The 8,747-nt window shown below is 35.1% G+C and overlaps 1 protein-coding gene across 3 annotated transcripts in view; it reads left to right on the top strand.

Annotated features, from left to right (window-relative positions):
- The first annotated feature begins 526 nt into the window (after nt 1-526).
- LOC101901760 (G protein-coupled receptor kinase 2) overlaps nt 527-8,747 on the top strand; it is a 353,962-nt gene continuing 345,741 nt past the window's right edge. For all 3 annotated transcript variants that reach the window (XM_059128652.1, XM_059128650.1, XM_059128651.1), the window contains exon 1: nt 527-1,534. The gene's annotated coding sequence lies outside the window, so the exon portion shown is untranslated. The remainder of the gene's footprint in view (nt 1,535-8,747) is intronic.

The raw sequence follows: 8,747 nt of genomic DNA, 5'->3' as shown, positions 1-8,747 counted from the left end.
CAACAATTTTTACAAATCTCAATAATTTTTCATTCAAGATTTTTAATTCCAAAATCGGTTTGACAGTTCATTGTCCCAGCAGCTGTGTCGATGCGACTGCCTGTATTCTTCTACCATGATCCAAAGGGTGTATTTAAACACAGAAGTTTAACCAATTGAATGTAATAAATCCAGTGGGTTTATCTTTAATAATATATAAATGCACTATTAAAATAGATAGGACGTTTTGTATAGATGTGGTTTTACTTCCACCTTCTAAAACTCATAACATGTTATAAGGGTTAATGCGGACAAACATTACAAAAGGGCTCCATTCCCTAGAACTTGTCTTTATTTGTATGGTGTAAATAGTGGTTTAGCTATAAATGCAATACAATGTGGCAACAATAAATACATTCCACAATACTCTCACACATTTTCATAGGAGAGAGCATAACTGAGAGACTTTTTAATGGAAACTGGCCGACTACCGGTTATTTCGGGGCAATGGGTAACCATCAACGAAACATTAACCATTTCTACATTTGTAAACATTTGTTCGGTCCGTCAAGTCAAAAACGCGAACGCCAGTACATACAGGTCGATAAGTGAGAAATTAAAAAAAAAAATAAATAAATTATTAATATCAAAACGCCAACCCTTGGTCGAAAAAAAATACTCGCGCAGTTCGGTAGCTTTCGTTGACATCGTGGAAAGTGAATAAAAAATCGACAAAAGTAAAGAATTATAAGGCCTTTCGCTGGGAATTGAAATGTTATACATGTATGATGAAGATTGCTTGGGATGGTGCGAATGTGAATATAAATGAGCACCAGTGAGTGAGGCTAATAAATAAAATCCACTAAGAAAGAAATTCTGTTTTAACCCTCAACGCAAACCCATAGCCGATACAAAAAAAATACAAAAATTCTGTGTGTGGAATTCTGTTTTACTATAGTTGTTGTGTGCAATTTCTGAAGAAAAAGTGCCAATCACCTGTGTAAATTTCATTTCTTTTGGAATATTTATTGGTGGTGTTTGTTGTTGCATTATTGTATGTTTGCTGCTGCTGCTGCTACTACTGCTGTGGTGCGGCACCAAAGTATACGTGTGCGTTCATGTGTTTGTGTGTTTGCCGTAGCCAGCCGTCGATTGTAAAGTGAGCGTGTGAGTGAGTGAGCAAACAAACGAGGCAACCAACCCAAAAGAAAAAAACGCCGTGAGGGCATATAAGAAACAAGTGATAGATGGAAACATAGTGAAATATAAAAAAATAATAACAGCAACAGCAAAAATTCAGCAAAATTACAAGAAATAAAACAAGCACAAGAGAAAACACCTAAAAGTGTAAAGTGGTCAGAGCAAAAATAATAATAACATCAAAAAGAAGAAAAATCAGCAATATCGCAAAAAAGCCGACGACGACAGCAGACAACCAGCCAGCCAGCCACCAACAACAAGAAATGTAAATATTACAACACAACTGCAGCAGAAATATATTTACGACGTGCTCCCGTGCATTATAATCACGCGCATCGAGGCACCAGCAAAAAAAGTAAATTTATTTTTAAAAAAACATACATATTTATTAGCTGGTAAATAATGTAAAATTTATTTTTTATCCCTTAACAAAGTAATTCTCATTTGCATTGCAGACAAGTGCTCAACTTCTACTTCTACATAAAGCACCCCCTGTATTTGAAAGGAATACTTGAAACTGCTAACAAAAACCCATAAAGAGCAATCCAATAGGATTTTGGATTACTACCCCTTTTGCATGGTACCGGTTAGAAGTTAATGTACTTGTCTAGTGCCCCGACAGGGCTGTATACTCATAGCGAGTATTTACATTTGTTTTTCCTTTTAGTATTGGATCCATGATTCAAACATGGGGAGTCTATAAAAAGAATGCTATTTGAAAAATTAAAAAAAACCAATGGTGGTCTCAAAATTGTGTACCATGAATGGTGCACATGAATATAACTTGACATGTCTCGATAAAGGTTGGCATTGGAGATTCCTGTTTGACATCACGTTCTTGTGCATTCTTATAAGAAGAAAATGTAGAGAATAGTGGATTTTGAAGGCAGGATCACTGTTATTTTTTTCTTTCATTACCAAACCGGTTTTGCAAATATTGCCCCGTCTGTTAAGTGGCCGTTTTCAAGAAGCTTTGACAATTAAACTTGGGTACATAAGGTATGACTAATAAGGAAGGAATGTTTGATGTTTAAAATACCTTAAAATCAGATGTAAATATGTACAGATCACGAGTAAAATTAATACAATTAAATATTTCTCATATTTTAGATTCTAGTAAAATTATGGTTATGGTTACTTAACGTTAAAGTTATTTATGTAACTCCGGTTGAAGGCCGGTCACCCAGCAATGATCATAGCAAATATTTAGAACGCAACTAGGGTTATACATACAATTTGTGCCTCGCGTAGCCGCTGTTGTTATCGGAAAGACTTAAATCGAAGGTCTGCTTTGAAATCAGTTTAACCTATACAATATGAGTAAAATCATATTAATTAAAAATCTTTTTTAATTACCTATCCTATTTTAGTAAAACTATAGTCAGAAGCCGTCCATTTCTATCATTTAAAAATCAAGTCTATAATATCCCGGTTACCCACCAAAGATCATAGCAAATATTTCGAATGATATTATAGATTCACATGCTTTAAACGAGTTTGAAGGTCTGAAACTAACCACAAAGTCATTTCAAATGATATTAGGTATTTGCCTGCTTACAATTAGTGCCTCGCATAGCCGCTTTGTAAAATTTCGGACAAAGGCTGCCCACATCTATCATTTAAAAGTCAAATCTCTCTTCGCTTTTGGAGACTGACACCCGCCAAAGATCATTGGAAATATTGTATCAGGGCGGGCCGACTTTATGATACATTTTATTGCATGAAAGCAAAAAATTCCGAAATTTCCGCATCAAATTTTAGAATAAGTTTAGATTTGTTCGAATTGGTCAACTTTGGCACGAATTATAGCCTTCAAATAAAACGGTCACACGCTGTCCGAACGTTGGTCTGCGGTATTTTGCTATTTTTGGTATCTGCGGTACCCTGCTTTCCAAAATACTCCAGACACAATAGTCTGGTGGAAATTGTGCGCTGGATATGGCGCGTGCTGAATGCAATGGTGCTGAGTCCTGTTGGTATGTCCAAGGTCTGCGGCCAAAATGTTTGCGTACCCAAGGCATTTATTCTGATTCCACGGTCGATTAATACGAGTGGATAGCGACCATCGGCTATCACCATGGCCGGCGCCTGAGTTCTGGTGGCCAACCCAAGGTGCACATTTTCAGCTGACCTCTTTTGCAAGTAAACACGATCATTTTGCTTGTTTACAAACTGCTGGACAATGAATGTTTTCTAATCGGAGAAAACCAAATTCGGCGAAGCCACTTTTTCGCTCTCTTTTTTTTGCACTTCCTTGACGTCGGGCTGCGCTACCAGTATCACGGCAACGAACGAAAAATTTAATTCACTTTTAAATGCTGGAGTGTTCTAAAGATAGCCAGTAGTGGTTTTCCAGCCAAATATAAAGAAATCACACTATCACGCTTGAATTCCATCACGAATAACTTTTTTTTCTGGAAAATCCTCACCGAAATGCTTTTGTATGCTTGTAAACAATATAATCAGCTGTCACTGAAATAATTTTAACAGCTGTCGGTCAAGTGGTTTAGAAATGACAGCAGCAATAAGTGTGGCCTGTTAGGATAGGTTAAAGGATGCGTGGTTGTGTAAACAACCACTCCACTCGGTGACCTATTCGTCTATTGGGTTCATCCTAAATTCGACCTTTGTTTACAAAAATACATTGACAGACAGACGGACATGCATAACTCGACTCAGAATGTGATTCTATGCAGATCATCAAAAGGAACTGTAGGTCTATCTCGTTTCCTTTTGCCTGTTACAAAAAAAAAAAAATGCACAAAGACATAATAATATTACCTCCTTGTGGTGTAGGTTATAAAAATACAGGAAAATCATAGTAGATTATGAAAGTAAGGCCAAGTTGAGTGGTAACATTGCAAAGTAACCTAAATAGAGGAATAAAGATCAGCCTTCTTCAACTTTTTGTTAAAATTGTCGGATTGTGATTCCTTGGCATTTATGAATTTTAATTAAATAAAATATTCGAAAATACTACTGATAATTTGACAATTATTTTAGTTGTCCATTTTAACCCTCAACCGAGACAAAAAGGGTTTCAATATATTAAGAACTCAAAATACCAAAGTTTGGCGGAATTTGAAGAAAAAATTCTTGAAATCGGAGTTTACCCTTATGTGGACGCTATACAATAAAATATTACTGATAATTTGACAATTGTTTTAGCTGTCCATTTTAAGCCTCAACCGAGACAAAAAGGGTTTCAATATCTTAAGAACTCAAAATACTAATGTTTGGCGGAATTTGAAGAGAAAAATTCTTGATATCGGAGTTTACCCTTATGTGGACTTTATACACATTGTTTGCCAACGTGACCCATTTTTTTATACCAGTAATCCTTGAAGTAATCCAAAGCTATATTAAATTCTATGAAATATAGCTCAAAACATTGTATGATTAAAGTTTTGTACTAAGGACCTTAAAAAGTTTAGTTTGAGAACCCCAAACATTCTTGAGGGTATGATCGGCAAACGGAATGCTATCAAATCCACTTGGAATTTCTTATACCCCAGATTGTCTTTTTATAGTGTACTTTAAAGGCATTTTGCAGCGATTTCGGAGAAATGACTTCATTTTTATTTAATATGAAGTACTAAGGGATAGTTTGATTCAGATTAAAAACGTATAAATTTTAATGTCTAAAGCATATCATCCCAACCTGTAATACGATACGGTCAATATATTCTAGTAGTCGACAATTTTATATGTTCATTATTCTGTTTAAAGTGCAATTTAAGGCCTTCGTTTATATACAAGATCTAGAAATAGCAGCCCTGCTTAAACACATGAGTTCTCAAAAGAGAACATTTAAGAGAAAATTAATATTCTGTTTTCTTTATATTCTATGATTTATTTCAATTGTTTTTAAATTTGGTCCAGAAGTATTGATTGATTAAGTAATGTAATTAACAAATAAGGAAAAAATAATGTTTTAACACTGATTTCTTGACAATTTCTAGAAGCAAAGAGAAATAGACTGGTGAGCGAGCTTTCGTTCTTGAGCACCGCTAAAGTAGTGACGACTATCACGTCATACACTGAATATTTGACTACCTTTCTCCCTATGCCGTCAAGATTTGCAACATTATCCTGCCCACTCCAGCCCTAGGGATTGAGGCTTGTAGTTCAAAAGACATTAGTGCTCAGCTAGAAATAAAAAAAAACAAAATTTGCTCCCTGGAATAAAAACAAATAAGTCATTTGCAAATTCATTAAATCAATAACTCTGTACTTCTCTTGCTTACTGTCATTACAGCGGTATTGTGTGGTATAGTGTGAGCATTTAATGCTCCCTTTAATGAGTGCACCTCTTTTGAACACACCCACAATTAACTGGTTTACAGTTGTTGTTGCTGTTTTTTTTGTTTACATTGTATGGCCCTATTTTATTGCGTCTCTTTGTTTTTGTTCTCACAATAAATGGTAGGTGATACTCTACTCACCAAACACACACACACATATACCGGTTGAATTTTTGTGCTGAGCACCAGTATAAAATTGAAAGAAGCAATAATGATAATAATAATAATAAAAATAACAAAACAAACAACCAAAGAAGTGTAGCAATAAATGTGTTATTATTGTTGTTCTTTTTTGTGTGATGCATTATTGATAAACCAAGTTTCATTAGAGATTGCTTGTTGATAGGCGCCTATCTCATATGACCGATATGTACTTGATATTAAATTTCACATTAGGTCAAGGTTGATCAACTTGAATGACCATTAATGAGGGGGTGATGAAGGAAAAGCAAATTACAATAATTTCTTGGCAAAAATGCAAAAATTGCTGAAGATAGCAAGTGAATAGTAGTGAGAGTAAAATGCGAAAATAATAAAAGAGAAACAAATAAGCAGATGTATGTGTATGAAGATATAAGTGCGAAACTCTCAGATCATTAAACAAAAGATGAAAAGATATGAATTATGTAGCTTTAGTTTAAATCATTGCATTACATTCTTGTATGAACCGAATAATCCATTAAAAGGCAATATAAACAAACTAACTTCGGCATTACCATTAGGTTAAAAACTGTAGCTTACTCTTAATAAAAGTACCATACCAACACTCAAAGTAAATTATCTTCGTTTGGAAGACAGAAAACCATATCTCAAGTTCTTATTTGACGTTTCACAAAATGCCTAATTTGGTTTCATCTGAAATTTCTCACTCTCTGAGAAATGCTAATCCTTACCTGACACTAAAATGACGCACCGCCACACTTAACTAATTATAAACTCCCTCTTTTTATTTACTTTAATCATTTATACATTTAAAACAATTTTCAACTTTTTCTTTATGATTTAATCGGTTTCTTTAGCCAAATCGCATAAGCCATTTATAGTGGAAGTAAAAATCTCCTGGAATTTAAACAAAAAAAAAAAAGGCTAAATTCCCAGAGAATTTCAAATGAAATACCTTTATCCGCATTATACCGCATACCCCATGGGCGATGTTATCATTCCTTCACCAAATACAACAAAGTATATATCTTGGCTATTATGTTCTAATCTTCAGCGTTCTCGGTTATTCTAATCTCTATTTGTCATCGTCATCTTAAGTGCGCCACTCACCAACCACTCACTCCACCCTCTTCACTTAACAACAAGAAAAGTAACAAAAACATCAACCTTTGCGTTTTGGCAGTCTCGGTTTTAACTGATGCCACAGCCGCTGGAATTCTTCCATTATCACCAGTAGTCAGGGAAAGCATTTGTTGTTGTTGTTTTTTAAATAAATATTTACCAAAGGAAAATAGCTATGTAAGGAGATATGTTTGTATGTTTTTATACCGTCCACCATAGTATGGAGGGTATATTAAGTTTGTCATTCCATTTGTAACACCTCGAAATATACATTTTAGACCCCACAAAGTATATATATTCTTGATCAGCATACAATTCTATGTCGATTTAGCGTTGTCTGTCCGTCTGTCGAAATCACTCTAGCTTTCCAACGAAATGAAGTAGGTTGATAAAATTTTACTCAAATGTGTATTATGTTTGCAGGACTTTTGGTATTGAAAATAAGTCATAAGTCATAATGGTACCTCTCTTTTTTCGGTATTTTGATGATATATGCGACATTATTCACCGGAAATGTTTTAAATTTGATATTTGAAGTTCGTAATGGATAGTACAGCCTAAGACAGAAAATTGTCTTTATAAGTCAACGTCTTCGAAGGCCCCCATATAACGGTACCTCCCAAATTCGGTATTTTGATGATTTTAGCGACATTATTCAACGGAATTTTGGTGTTTGAAGTTCGTAATGAATACTACAGCCTATGACGGAAAATTGTCTGTGCTGGTCTAGGTCTTCGTTTAGTCGCCATATAACGGTACCTCCCGACATTATTCACCGGAAATATTTCAAATTTGGCCTTCTAACTCCAAATAATGGATACTACAGCCAAAGACAGAAAATTGTTTGTGCAGAAAATTGTCTTGACAAGTAAACTGGTCGAAAATGTAATACAGCAATGGTTTGGCGATAGCACATCGCATACTTAGTGGGTAAAAATTGAAATGTACATGTATACACTTATTAACAAACACAAAACATCCTCTCGAGATTCAAGTTCCTCCACAAAAGCTTGCTTGCCTGCCCGTCTGTCGAACAACGCCGAAGATGATGGTGCCTGTGCGATAATCTCATTTCACAATTTACCTCACTCAGCACCACAAATCAATGACAGGACAGCTCTTAACTGACCACCACCACCACTTGACTTGACACTGAATGACAAATGTTTGTTTGCATCAACATTTACTGCAACAAAGTTGAAATACGCCACCCACTTGCTGCTGCGACGAAGTGCATCTTTCTTTAAGTGACCCATTCTTGGCTGTCACACTTGTCACCACGACAATGTATGCATCCGTCCGTTATCATTCGTATTGCGATCGCTATGACTTAGAGTATCTTTTTGGAAAGAAAATGTACGTGGTGCTAAGCGAACCCATTAGGATACACATGAGATTGTGTAAAGATAAAATGAGGATTCCATAGCTATGTGGTGATATATTTGGGTTAGATTCAATAAATGTAGGAAGGATTCTGAAAATAGAATGGCATTTCTAATGACAGAGGAAAAATCATATCTAAATATATTTTAATATTTAAAAATATTTTGGAAATTCAGGATTAGAGCTCTGAAAGATCTTAAACCCGATTGTTTAAAAAAAAAAAAACGCATAATTATGGTTCTGATTGTGATTAAAACAAATTAAAAGGCATCAGTCGGTTTTGCCGACAGTTGTATACCCTCACGCAATGTTCGATTATTTCAATATATTTTTAATTCTGTTATGATTATTCAAAACTGTTGACCGTCTATGGAGTAGGTTCCGAAGGAATTGTCTTTTATGAGCTTCATAAATGTTCAAAATATTGACCCTTTGTGGGGGAGGTACCAGAAGGAGGGGACTGATATATTCCATATTCACATCCAACCTTGGGTCCATAAAAATATTGTGATGTGTGCAATTTGAAGACAATCGCACATTTTATAAGAGTTATAAGTATTCAAAATGTTGACGCTTTGTGAGGGAGGTACTTGATGG

The sequence above is a fragment of the Musca domestica genome, unplaced genomic scaffold (assembly GCF_030504385.1).
Source record: "Musca domestica strain aabys unplaced genomic scaffold, Musca_domestica.polishedcontigs.V.1.1 56, whole genome shotgun sequence".
In the NCBI taxonomy this organism is placed as follows: domain Eukaryota; kingdom Metazoa; phylum Arthropoda; class Insecta; order Diptera; family Muscidae; genus Musca; species Musca domestica.
The sequence above is the reverse complement of the archived record's forward strand: the minus strand, read 5'-3'. Positions and strand labels throughout refer to the sequence as shown.